This window comes from Perca flavescens, chromosome 5 (genome assembly GCF_004354835.1).
Source record: "Perca flavescens isolate YP-PL-M2 chromosome 5, PFLA_1.0, whole genome shotgun sequence".
In the NCBI taxonomy this organism is placed as follows: Eukaryota; Metazoa; Chordata; class Actinopteri; order Perciformes; family Percidae; genus Perca; species Perca flavescens.
In genome coordinates, this window is record NC_041335.1 from 24,426,256 (window position 1) to 24,438,681 (window position 12,426).

Consider the following 12,426-nt stretch of genomic DNA (forward strand, 5'->3'; position numbering starts at 1 on the left):
GCCTCAGCTGACGCGCACTTAACCACCAACTTCCAGCTCTCCTCGAACAGCAACACTCGCCTCACTGCAGCTTGCCTGGGTTGTTATGTGGGGATTTAGCTGGTTCAGAATTCAGCGACCAGGATATGGAAACCGGGCATCTGAACAGCAATCCCAGCGGTGCCTCCAAAAATGTTACGCCCCTGAAAAAGGGGAGAAATAATCACAAGAGTGATGCGCAGGTGTTTCCTCACTGAGAACTTTAGTGTAATCCCATTTTACAACAGTACCACATTTTACACAACAGATCTACAGGAAATGGTTTCAATACTATAACTAAATGTATCACAAATGTCAATAAAGTGCTTGAAGCACAATGAAACATTATACAGATAACACCTCAAAATAGATATTAAATGCATACATGTTAATTCACAACTGACACAAAATGGCGTCTACTCTTAGTATGGAGCTATTCTTCTCTGTATCAGAGCGGGGCTCCGCTCGCACGCACGCACGCACATTACATTACATTCTGCAATCTTAGCTCTAACTTACTTAAAATTTCACTAACACACACCTTAAACACTATTGATATGTTAGAAAGTAGGAAGTTATTAAATGAACTCCGTTTTATCAATAACATACCTGAAAAAGGGGAGAAATAATCACAAGAGTGATGCGCAGGTGTTTCCTCACTGAGAACTTTAGTGTAATGAGGAAAAGACCGCGATTCCCCCGGAACTTGGGTGGAGACCAAAGCAATCGATCTCAGGCTCATAGATTAAGAGCATTTAGTAGATCACAGATTAACACTTCTACCCTTAAATTATGCACCACAAAATAAAGTAATAGATTTACACATTCTTCTTACAATTTATATGCGTGACAGATTTTAAAACGATTATATGAACTTTATCACTCTCTGTGAACTATGTACTGAGTGCATGATCCTTTTAACATGAGCTATTTTAGAATCCTCACATGCTATAAACTTACTAATATCTTTAGTGTATAACAGGCTATGAGTATTTCCTTTACCCTGTCACATTAGCATCTAGCTACATGTAACATTGTACATAAAATTGAAACACTGCAGTAACGTCGTTGCTGTTGTAATCTTGGCTGCCAATGTTGTTCTTTTCTCCCCAATTTCAGATTACTTTCTTGCTGGAACATGTCCAGTTGGTTAAGAAGCCTTTATTGGTAATTTTTCACAGTAGAAAGTGCCAGTACTTCGTTACAGGAAGACTCATGGGATTGTTTTCCAGCATTTATTTGCTGCTGCAGAAGACAATATAACCCATTAATTGCCTTCTGGTCTTTTTCTGAAACTCTGCTCCCTCAGAGATACAAAATGACACCGTGTGGATTTCATTCTTTTTCTTAAAATGTTGCAGTGAATGATTACCATGTCCACATACAGTACAGTATGTTTTGTGGTATGTAAAAAGTGTGATCTTCTAAAATGATAGTTTAAGTTGAAAATGATGCGGAATGATGTTATCCAGTGAATATTGGAGGGGTTTCAAAAGAGGAGATTCATGGTCCCCAGAGGATGAATCTGAATGACTTAAAACAATCCCTTGACTTTTCCCCTAGCGCCACAAACATATTCCCTTCTCTGGTGAAATATATTGACATCTACTCGATACATTGGGATACAATTTGACACAGATATTCATGGTCCCCAGAGGATGAATCCCAATGAATTCCTTGACTTTTGATCAAGCACAATCATCAGGTCAAAATTTAAATTCATAAACTATCTTAAGCACTATTTCATCAGTGGAATGTGATAGGTTGAAAAAGATGAAGAAATTAGATGTTTGTTACAAGATAAAGTTATGAATATACCACAATGCAAGACAATAGAATACAACTTGAAATGTAAATGTCTTGAAACGACAGTTTAAAATAAATGTCAAAGCATACTGGAAGTCCTGTAAAATATGTCTCTTCTATAGCTCAACATTACCCCAAATACGCTTAAATTGCAAATTTAGACAAGTGACATTTACTTGAACTACATCAAACAGCCTTGAATAGTCAGCACTAGATATTCAGATCCATACCCAAAACATACCCAAAACAAGTCAGACTTTAGATTTTACATCTAAATGTAGGATTATCTCCTTACTGAGAAATTGAGTTTTTGCAGTGAGAAGTTCTTTATTCTTCTTCAGTTGTACAAATTGAGTCAGAAAAAAAGTGCAGCATGGAAATAACATACTCCCAGAGCCTCACAGGAAGAGTGTGATGATGGCTGAAGATACCAGCAGGAGGATGCCACAGGGACCAGTTGGTATGACACTGTTACGCAAGTTCCCTTCCCAGCAAGCCATGGCACCTATGCATGCCAAGGAGGTTTGGCAGCCCTTGGTAACCATGTTATAACCTGCAAAAGACGGTAAGAATACTAACTTCTAACCAGTTTAAAGAAACATGTCATGACATGTATAATAGCCACCAGGCATTCAGTACAGCAGCACATTGTATCAGATGCCTGATGAGTGATTTTGATGTGTGCAATAGGAACATGTTATGTGAAGGAACAACTTACCATCTATTCTGAGAGAGAAACAGCGGTTGAAGATGACAGGACAAGATTTGGTGTCAGTGCAGGATTTAGGATCAGTGGCTGTGCATGTCTAACATCTTAATCCACATGCTAGAAAATAAGACATACCAAAGTTCACACTTCACTTATCACTTTTGTTTTTACCTGTTTTCACACAGAGTTTATGTTATGCATGTTTTCAAGAATACACTGACAATTGCCTAGTAGAGAGGACAGAAAAAAATAAAGGGAGGAAGTCACTTATTTTCTTGGTATGTTTTTCACACCATGAGGTGAAGATCACAGGAAGTCAGTGGTTCAGAGCAAGAATTCAGTTTGACACATAACCACCATAGAACCACAATGTTTTACACTTTGCAAGCATTCAACAGTCGTATCAATTCCTCTCATAGCGAAGCATATTTCCCTTAATGTCAATCTATTGTTTTAACTTTTTGACTCCACTTCCCTTTTACATTTTATAATAACCTTTAAACATCAATACATTTCTTTTCTTTAAGTTACAATGTTCACTCAATGCACATAGGCCTAACTCGAAAGCTGTTCTTACCTGTAGACAGTCATAAACAGGATCAGAGCTCCATAAAGCTGCATCGTGAACGGAGAGAAAAACAGATTGTTAATCAGCCAAGTGAGAGGAGAACTGGAGAGAACCTTCTTCTTTTATACCAGCTTCTCCACAGTCTTCTTTCACAACTTGAACATTTGCATTTCCTCACAAAGCCTCCTCCCAAGTGACCTGAATAATGTCACCCCTAAAGTGACCACATTATCCCTGAGACAGCCATGCACCGCTGTCTCGACAAATACAGAATAAAGCACTTTTACTTCCTTGTGGTTCTCAAAAAACATTATTAAATCAGCAAGAAATACATCTAGTCAGGTGCTCCTTCATCAGAACAAATAAAGCTCTGAATAAAAATAATGATCAGAAATAGAGTGGACATTAGGTACTGAAATAGAGAAGTTTAAGCCATATGGAAAACTTTGACACAAAGTGACTGACTTGCTGACCCATTATTACCTCTGGCCAGTCTACCAGATGGTGTCATGAGTTTGGCATGGTGCAAAAAATCAGGTTACAATAAACCGTGAATAAATGGACTATCATCCCCCCAGATAATAGTCTGAAATCTTAATGCTGCTAATTCATTATTAATCATCAATAAAACTGACACATTTTGTAATGTGATACAGAGGCTATACCCTTCTCAATAGTTTGACAAATATCACCAGGGAAACATGTATTTGTTTCGAAACAATCAGGCATGTTAGCCTTGAAATCATCTAATTTCCTCATAATTACAGTAAATTAAAAATAATGTATTGATACTTTGGCACAATATCAGAAAGCCTTGAATATCAACAGAATGAAATTTTAACTCAACAACACCCTGAATTATCAGATGTAAAAGTGCAGGGAACTTAATATAATATTTCAGAAGCGTGTAAGTGACCCCGGAGCACCTCCTGGAATACGATATATTGCAAACCATAACATGGCTAACACAAAAGCTAATGCTAAATCGAAGGCTCTCCAAGAACACGACTATGGCGGTCCTGAAAGGATGGAAACTAACACCAGAGGTACTAAAAACATCTTAGCATCTCCTTCTAAACCACCAGCACCGCTGAAAAAGTCAAAACCAGACGACGTCGTGACTGCTGAAGCCCATGCTGACAACGCCTCTTACTCTGTGATCCTGGCTGCTGTCAGCACTCTTCAAAGCATGATGCAGGACTTCAAAGCGGAGCTAAAGCAGAACACGCTGACCCTAACCAACATCGTGAAAGCTGTGGAGTTTAACTCTGCCGAGATCAAAGATTGTAAAGAACAGTGCCAAAAGTTGCACGTTGAGGTGAAACAACTGAAAGAGGAGAACACAGTTCTGGAAAAAAGAGCTGTAGAGTTGAGCGTTATAAAAGAAGGTGGAACCTGCGGTAAAAAATGGCTTACAGGAAGGAAAAAGCGAAAACACACGACAAATCATCTCTGATATCATCGGAAAGATTGTGCCACACTGGAAGGAAAAGATGGATTTCATCCTGGATTCGGTACACCGACTGGGGCGAGTAACACCAGCCGCCCCCTCGTCAGATCATCATGCAGTTCACAGGACGCCACTTCAGGGACGAACTCTGGCGGATCACCAAACTTCACCCCGTCTGCAAAGATCTCAACATCCGTTTCGCAGGAGACCTCACCAAGGAAGACAGGGAGGCGCGGAGGGCTGTATGGCCGAAAATTGAACAAGCAAGGAAAGCAGGACTAAAGGCAGTGTTCCGGGGCCCTCATGCTTTCATTAATGGACAAAAAGTCAAACCATAACTATCCAGGGCTTTTGAATCCCGAAAACAAGTGAGTTTGAATGAAAACGTATTCTCAGGGTTTAGCTACTATTATCTACTCTTAATAGGAAACCTTTACTGCTGTCTTAAGTAAGTTCGGTAATCCGTTGTTGTTGATTGTTTATTCATATTTTTTGTTTGTTTTGTTCCATGTTCAGTCTAAAGAGTAACATTCCTCTAATTTCTGTTAATGCAAGGGGTTTAAGAGACATGACCAAAAGAAAAAGTATTTTTTTATTTTGTAAAGGGAAGAAGTCAAATATAATTTTTTTGCAGGAAACACATTCCAAGATTGATGATGTTATATTTTGGTCCAAACAATGGGGAGATGAAGCTTACTTTAGCCACGGTACTTCAAGGTCAGCAGGTGTTGCCATCCTCCTAAATAACTTCAAAGGTCATATTGTTTCCCACATGGCAGATGAATTTGGTCACTGGCTGATTCTTATTGTAAACATAGATGGTCTGAAATTCATCTTAGTCAACATTTATGGATATAATATTAGAAGAGAAAATCGAAACCTACTTGAACAAATTAGTTTACATTTAGACAATCTCAAATTAACACACTCAACTGATAACATTATCATTGGTGGCGACCTAAACCTAGTTCATGATGATTTTTTTTGATAAGTACCCTTGCAGATATGCTGCAAGTCACCCGAATACAATATTCACGAGCTTTTGCGATAAACAGAATTTGATTGATACTTGGAGACACTTAAATCCAGAAATATCTAAATACTCCTGGTTTAGCTCAAACCACAATTATAAATCCAGAATCGATCACTGGTTGATTGCAAATCATTTGCTAGCTTATGATATTAGCTCTGATATTTCTGCTGCTCCACTAACAGATCATAGTGTTATTCTACTACAGATCAAACCCAATGGCAACAACATCCACTCACACACATATTGGAAGTTTAACTCCAGCCTGCTCAAAAATAATAACTACTGCCAAAAAATCAAATTATTAATTAAAGAATATGCCAATTCTGAGGAGCTAACAACTGCTACCAAAAAGTGGGAATTCATAAAATATAAAATATGCCAATTTACCATCTCATTCAGTAAAATAATTAAAAAAGATAGTGAAAAACAAGAAGTAGACATTATTAATCAGTTAAATATGTACTGCAATAAACCAAACCCATCTGAAGACGATAGACAAATGATTTTAAACCTACAACCTAAACTAGATGAAATCTACAGTCATAAGGCCCAAGGGGCGTTCATTAGATCCAGAGCTAAGTGGATAGAGGAGGGGGAAAAAAATTCAGCGTATTTCTGTGGTCTTGAAAAAAGAAGACAGGAAAAAAATAGCATCAGTTCTCTGATAGTTGATAATAATGAAGTCACAGATGAAAAATTGATCTCTTCAGAAATCTGGAAATTCTATAGCCAGCTCTACAGCTCCAAATTCTCTAGCGTGAACTGTCAGAATTTTTTTCAGGACATAGCAAAACATATCCCAAAAATAGAGGATGGCCTCAAACAAACATGTGACAGTCAAATAACAATTACAGAACTTGATGCAGTAATTGGTCGTCTTTCTCTTAACAAAGCCCCTGGATCCGATGGTCTCACAGGTGACTTTTACAGACAGTTTTGGATGGATTTAAGAGACCTGCTGCTACAAGTCTTTACCGAAATATTTGAAACATGTGTGCTTCCACCAACAATGAGACATGGAGTTATCATCTCAATTCCAAAACCCGGGAAAGACCCCAGAATTATAGATAACAGAAGACCCATTACACTCAGAAATTCAGACTACAAACTCCTAACTTACATCTTTGCTTCTCGTCTTCAAACAGGGATTTCAAATATTATTGCAGATACACAGTCAGGGTTCTTAAAAGGTAGGTCAATCCACAACAATATAAGATTGGTAATGGACATCATTGAGTACAGAAACCAAATAGAGGATGATGGTTTCCTTCTTTTTTTAGACTTCTATAAAGCATTCGACTCCGTGGAGCATCCGTTTATTCTTCGGGCTCGAACACTTTGGATTTGGAATCAAATTTAGGTAATGGGTTGGTGGATTATATCGAGATATTAGTAGCTGTGTCCTATTACCTAGTGGTACCACCCCAAGCTTCAAGATTAATGTGGGTATTCCTCAAGGTTGCCCCATCTCACCATACCTGTTCATCTTAGCTACAGAAATGCTAGAAATCTATATCAAAAACTGTAATGATATTAAAAAACTTAATGTACTTGGCACAGACATAATAATTAGCCAACTAGCGGATGACACAACAATATTCTTAAAAGATAAATACCAAATATCAACAACTATTGCCAAAATTGAAAAAATTCTCCAAAGCCTCAGGTCTAACATTAAACTTAAAAAGTGTGAATTGCTGGCTGTACACGACACTTCACTGAAAACCATCTGTAATATCCCTATTAAATCAGAAATCAAATACCTGGGGATTTACCTCTCCAAGGACCAAAAACAAAGCCAACTTCTGAATGTAGAAAATAAAATTAAAGAATGCAAATCAAGACTAACTATATGGCTACAGAGGGACCTATCAATACTAGGTCGAATTTACCTAACTAAGATGGAGTGTTTATCAAGATGTACTTATCCAGCCTACTCCAATGCCATTCCAAACAATTTGATTAAATCTATCAACCAAATCAACCTAAACTTCATCTGGAGAAACAGACCACATTATATGAAGAAAAGCAATATGGTTAAAGACATAAAGGATGGAGGACTAAAAGTTATTGACTTTGACTGCCTTAATGGAACCTTAAAAATAAATTGGTTAAAATCTTGGATCAAACACAGCAACTCCTTTTGGTATTGTATTCCAAAGACCTTATTCAAGAAAATCGGAGGATTAGAATTTCTTCTCAGAGCGGACTTTAATGTTAATAAACTACCTATTTCATTGTCAGAGTTTCACAAACAAATACTCTTGTATTGGAAAATGTTATACGTACATAACTTCTCACCCCACACATCTGTACTCTGGAACAATAGATATATTTTGCACCGCAACAAATCTCTATTCTTTGAGGATTGGTATGGGAGAAGCATATGGTCCATGGTCGACTTAATGGATACCAACGGACAATTTTTAAATTATGAACAGTTTTGCATCAAACATAATTTCAAACCCTTAAAATCAGACTTTACTAAATTACATAAAGCACTACCCCAAGGATTTGTCCTTCTAACAAGAAATATTTTGGCATACTATCCGATACAACCACAATTGGCCCCACTATCAATTCAAGGGTTCTCTATTCTGGATAAAAAATGCACTAACCACTTTATTAGAAATTGTTTTATTGATTATCTTTACCCTAAAATGCATAATAAAAATAATATACTACAAAAATTTGATAAAGTTTCAATCACTAAACTAAGAACAATGTATCTAACACTCCCTATTTCTCCTAAAGTGAAAGAAACACATTTCAAAGTAATGAACAACATTTACCCCTGTAAAGAATTACTGAGACTTCGCTTTGGTATAGATGATAATAAATGTACATTCTGTGAAAATGATGTTGAAACTACGGACCATATGTTTTTCTCATGTAATGTGATACAGAAATTTTGGTGTGATATACATACATGGGTTAAGCAACAGATGTCTTCATTCCCAACCTCTTTCTCCTGTGACGATATAACATTTGGATTGATATTGCAAAGCAAGGGTGTTGAGCTCTGTACTAATACAATTGTATGTCTAGCTAAATTCTTTATTCACAAATGTAGAATTATGAAATCCTGTCCCAAATTTGTTGTTTTTTAAATGAATTTAAAATGTACTTGAAATCCTTAAAAACTCTGAAAAGTCCTAAAGCAAAAAACATATATGATACCCTAAAACACTTCCCAGCTGAACAATGACATTTTCTTTTTTTTTTCCTCTTTGTTTGAATGTCTCTTCTCCTTTAATAACCATCCTTACTTTTGTTACTAAGACTACATGTATATTTCCTGTTTGTATTAAGTGCTGCTCCATCTGGCTATATTTTTCTTGTATCCCACTTTGTTATATCAAGTTTTATGCAGCCATGTTTGTTTGTAAATCTTAATATTTCAATAAAAAAAAAAAAAAACTATGGAAAAGCAAGGGGGTAAAAGCTCTTATATACTGTCTATGGGTAAGCTTCGCTTGAGAACGCGAACCTCCGATGGCGCCATTTTGTTGCTACGAAGCTATCACCTCTTGTTAGCATTACACTGACCGCCATTTTTTTTACGTCACTTGACTGCGAATAACTTTACATCTGAAGCGTTTAAAGACTCTATGTGTCCATTGTTTATTTCTAAAGAAACACGACAATGTATAAAGGCTCCATTACCTTGTACCTCACGTTACAGCTCCGTAGCAGACGTTTTTGTAAAAATAAGCTAACGATTGTGTCATAACCAAGTGACTTACTGTCGCACAGTAGAGGAATTACCGTATAGTACAGGAGAAGTTTGCAGGCAGTTTCGACTTACATTAGCTGTTTAGGTTTAATTACTAATGTTAACTAGCATGTTAGTTAGCAATAATTAGCCTGTGCCCATGTTATCTCCTTACATCCACCTACACTCTCCGTATCTGTAAGATTGGGAATGATTGAGATTTCTCTTGGCACAGCTACCAGAAGACTTACAACTTTCAGACACGTTGCCACGTCACATTCTCTCAGTTGGAGGCTGCGCAGTAAAGCTGGCCATCACCGGAAAAGTGCTTCTAATAGCCTTCACTGGTCTCCGTCCAGAGCAACGGGGTCTATTGGTCCATTATATACTGTCTATGTAGCCAACTAACCAACCAGCCTGCTTCTAAATAAATAGGCCTACCTTTTTATTATCTTAACACTTTTTAACAGTCAAACTGAAACACTTGCGGTGAGCTCCAGGTCATGCAGCCGCAGACGGACCGTCATCAGTGGGGATCGGACAGCGGAGCAACGTTACTATTGCCAGAAAGCTTCGCTGCCGACCTCGACCTGCAGTCGGAGCTCCAGCGGGACACGGAGAGCCCCGCACCCGGTAGCTTTTTAATTAAACGTAATTTACAAAGCGATCATATTGCACTGAAAGCTAAATATTTTGTCACTAGCAACCTACACCTCGTGAGCTTAGAATTATAAGGTTCTATCTCCACTTTTGGCCGAAATTGAGTTTTTGACATAATCTGATCCCTTAGCTGTTTATTAATGCTTGTGTGGTGTTATTTTTGTAAAAAAAACATTTTCTAAGTTAGTTATTAATAAAATAAAAAGGTTCCATCTCACAAAATAGCTGGGATGTAAAAACGTTGATGCTCAATATCTCAGAACTACCCTAAACGGAGATAGAACCTTATAATTCTACGCTCACGACCTGTCCTCTGTCAAATACAGTTGGATTTTCAGCTTTGAACAAAACCGTTCAGGAATTATTGCAGCAGAAGTGGGGCGTGCGTAATGTTTCATTCGTCCCTCCTGGTCGGGACGATTGAAACAGCATGAATGGTACTCCCAAAAGGTGTTATTTTAGATAGATTGTTGCTGGTGAATCTTCGTCTTGGTGAATATCTGTTAACAACTCATTGCCGTCACCTTGAAGCGTGTATGAAGCGTTTTTTGAAATATCATGCACTGTGGATGATTCTGCCATTTTTATAGCTAGAACAGTACATTTTCCCATTTATATCATGTTTCTATTGTGAAAAATGTCGTTTCACTAGGTTTTTACTTGGGTTAGGTCACTGCACATCCAAATAAGTGCCCTTAACAGCCCATCAGTCTAGGATAACGGTACTAGGATAACGGGAAAACTCACCGATGTATAGCCCAGCAACAATCTTTCTAAAATAACACCTTTTGGGAGCATGATATATGTAGTAAAATATTGAAGTTGTGGGAAGTTTATATGGCTTAAATTGTATATATCCCGACTAGGAGGGACCAGAGTGATAGAGAAAGACATATCTATGGCTCTGGGAGGGACGAATGAAACCTTATATACGCACGCCCCACTTCTGCTCTAATAATTCCTGAACGGTTTTGTTCAAAGCTGAAAATCCAACTGTAGCCTATTTGACAGAGGACAGGTGTAGGTTGCTAGTGACAAAATATTACCTTTCAGTGCGATATGATCGCTTTGTAAATTACGTTTAATTAAAAAGTATTTAAACTGTCCCGGCTCTCCCCTATATAATATAGTGCTAACAGTAGGCTAACTCTGCACACACAATACGTTCTAGGTTAACTATTACCAACTGTATTGAACCAATGCATGCGCTCATTAAACGTGACTGGCGATGTGTACGTGTATAGGATTTTGGATATTAAATCACTGTAATAAACTACTGTTGCTAACATATTTCTTTCGGTCCAGGTTTATATAAGCCTATTTATTGATTGATTTTTTTTCTTCTAACGTTACTCTGGTATAACGTTAGTGCTGCATATTATGACCGTTCTAAAAGCTTGGATTTTATTTTTATAGGCTTTATTTACTATTACTTCCGGGTCACGTGGCCAGCCTGTCTTTCTTTTAATGTAGATATTCAAACGGAGAAATAAAAAAAAGGAATTTCAAAAAAACAAAATCGGACCGTTATTTGAATTTGGTATAGTCGTTTTTCGTTTTTGGATTCAGAAACCAAAAACGGAGAACGGCTCTTTTTTTTCACCGTTTCTTTGTTTTTGGTTTGAAACGACAAACGAAAAAAAGCTGGTTTCTCGTTATTTTGTTTTGTGGTTCAAACGAAAAAACAAACTATCAAAACGTACACGGACAAACCATCTAGGCCTATATCTTTCAATTAATTCATGAATTAATAAAAAACGAAAAATATGAGCCCTATCACACTTTCGGACGCCAACACAATAATAACTTAAATTGAGGCCAATACATATGAATCAAGCTGTTCTTACCTGCAGACAGAGTCATAAACAGGATCAGAGCTCCATAAAACTGCATCGTGAACGGAGAGAAAATGAGACTTTTGTCCAACCCTGAGAAAAGAACTAGTCCAAGCTGTCTTCTTTCGGTGTTATCTTCACAACGGCTCCTCCCTAAGTGACCACAAGAAAGTCGATCATGTAAACATCTGACTTCATCAGTCCAACCCATTAGTTTTCCTTCAATTGCATTTCCTCACGAATCCTTCTCCCAAAGTGAGCAGATTATCCGAGAGAGAAAGTAATGTAGACATCTGACTCATCTATATTTTGGCTATTGTAACTGGATGTGAGGTGAATCATCGTTTTCACATAATATATATATATATATATATATATATATATATATATATATATATATATATATATATATATATATATATATTAAAATTGGGGAAAAATTCATAACATCAGCAACCAAGATAACTCATGTGACGTTAGCATCTAGCTACATGTAACATTGTACATAAAATTGAAACACTGCAGTAACGTCGTTGCTGTTGTAATCTTGGCTGCCAATGTTGTTCTTTTCTCCCCAATTTCAGATTACTTTCTTGCTGGAACATGTCCAGTTGGTTAAGAAGCCTTTATTG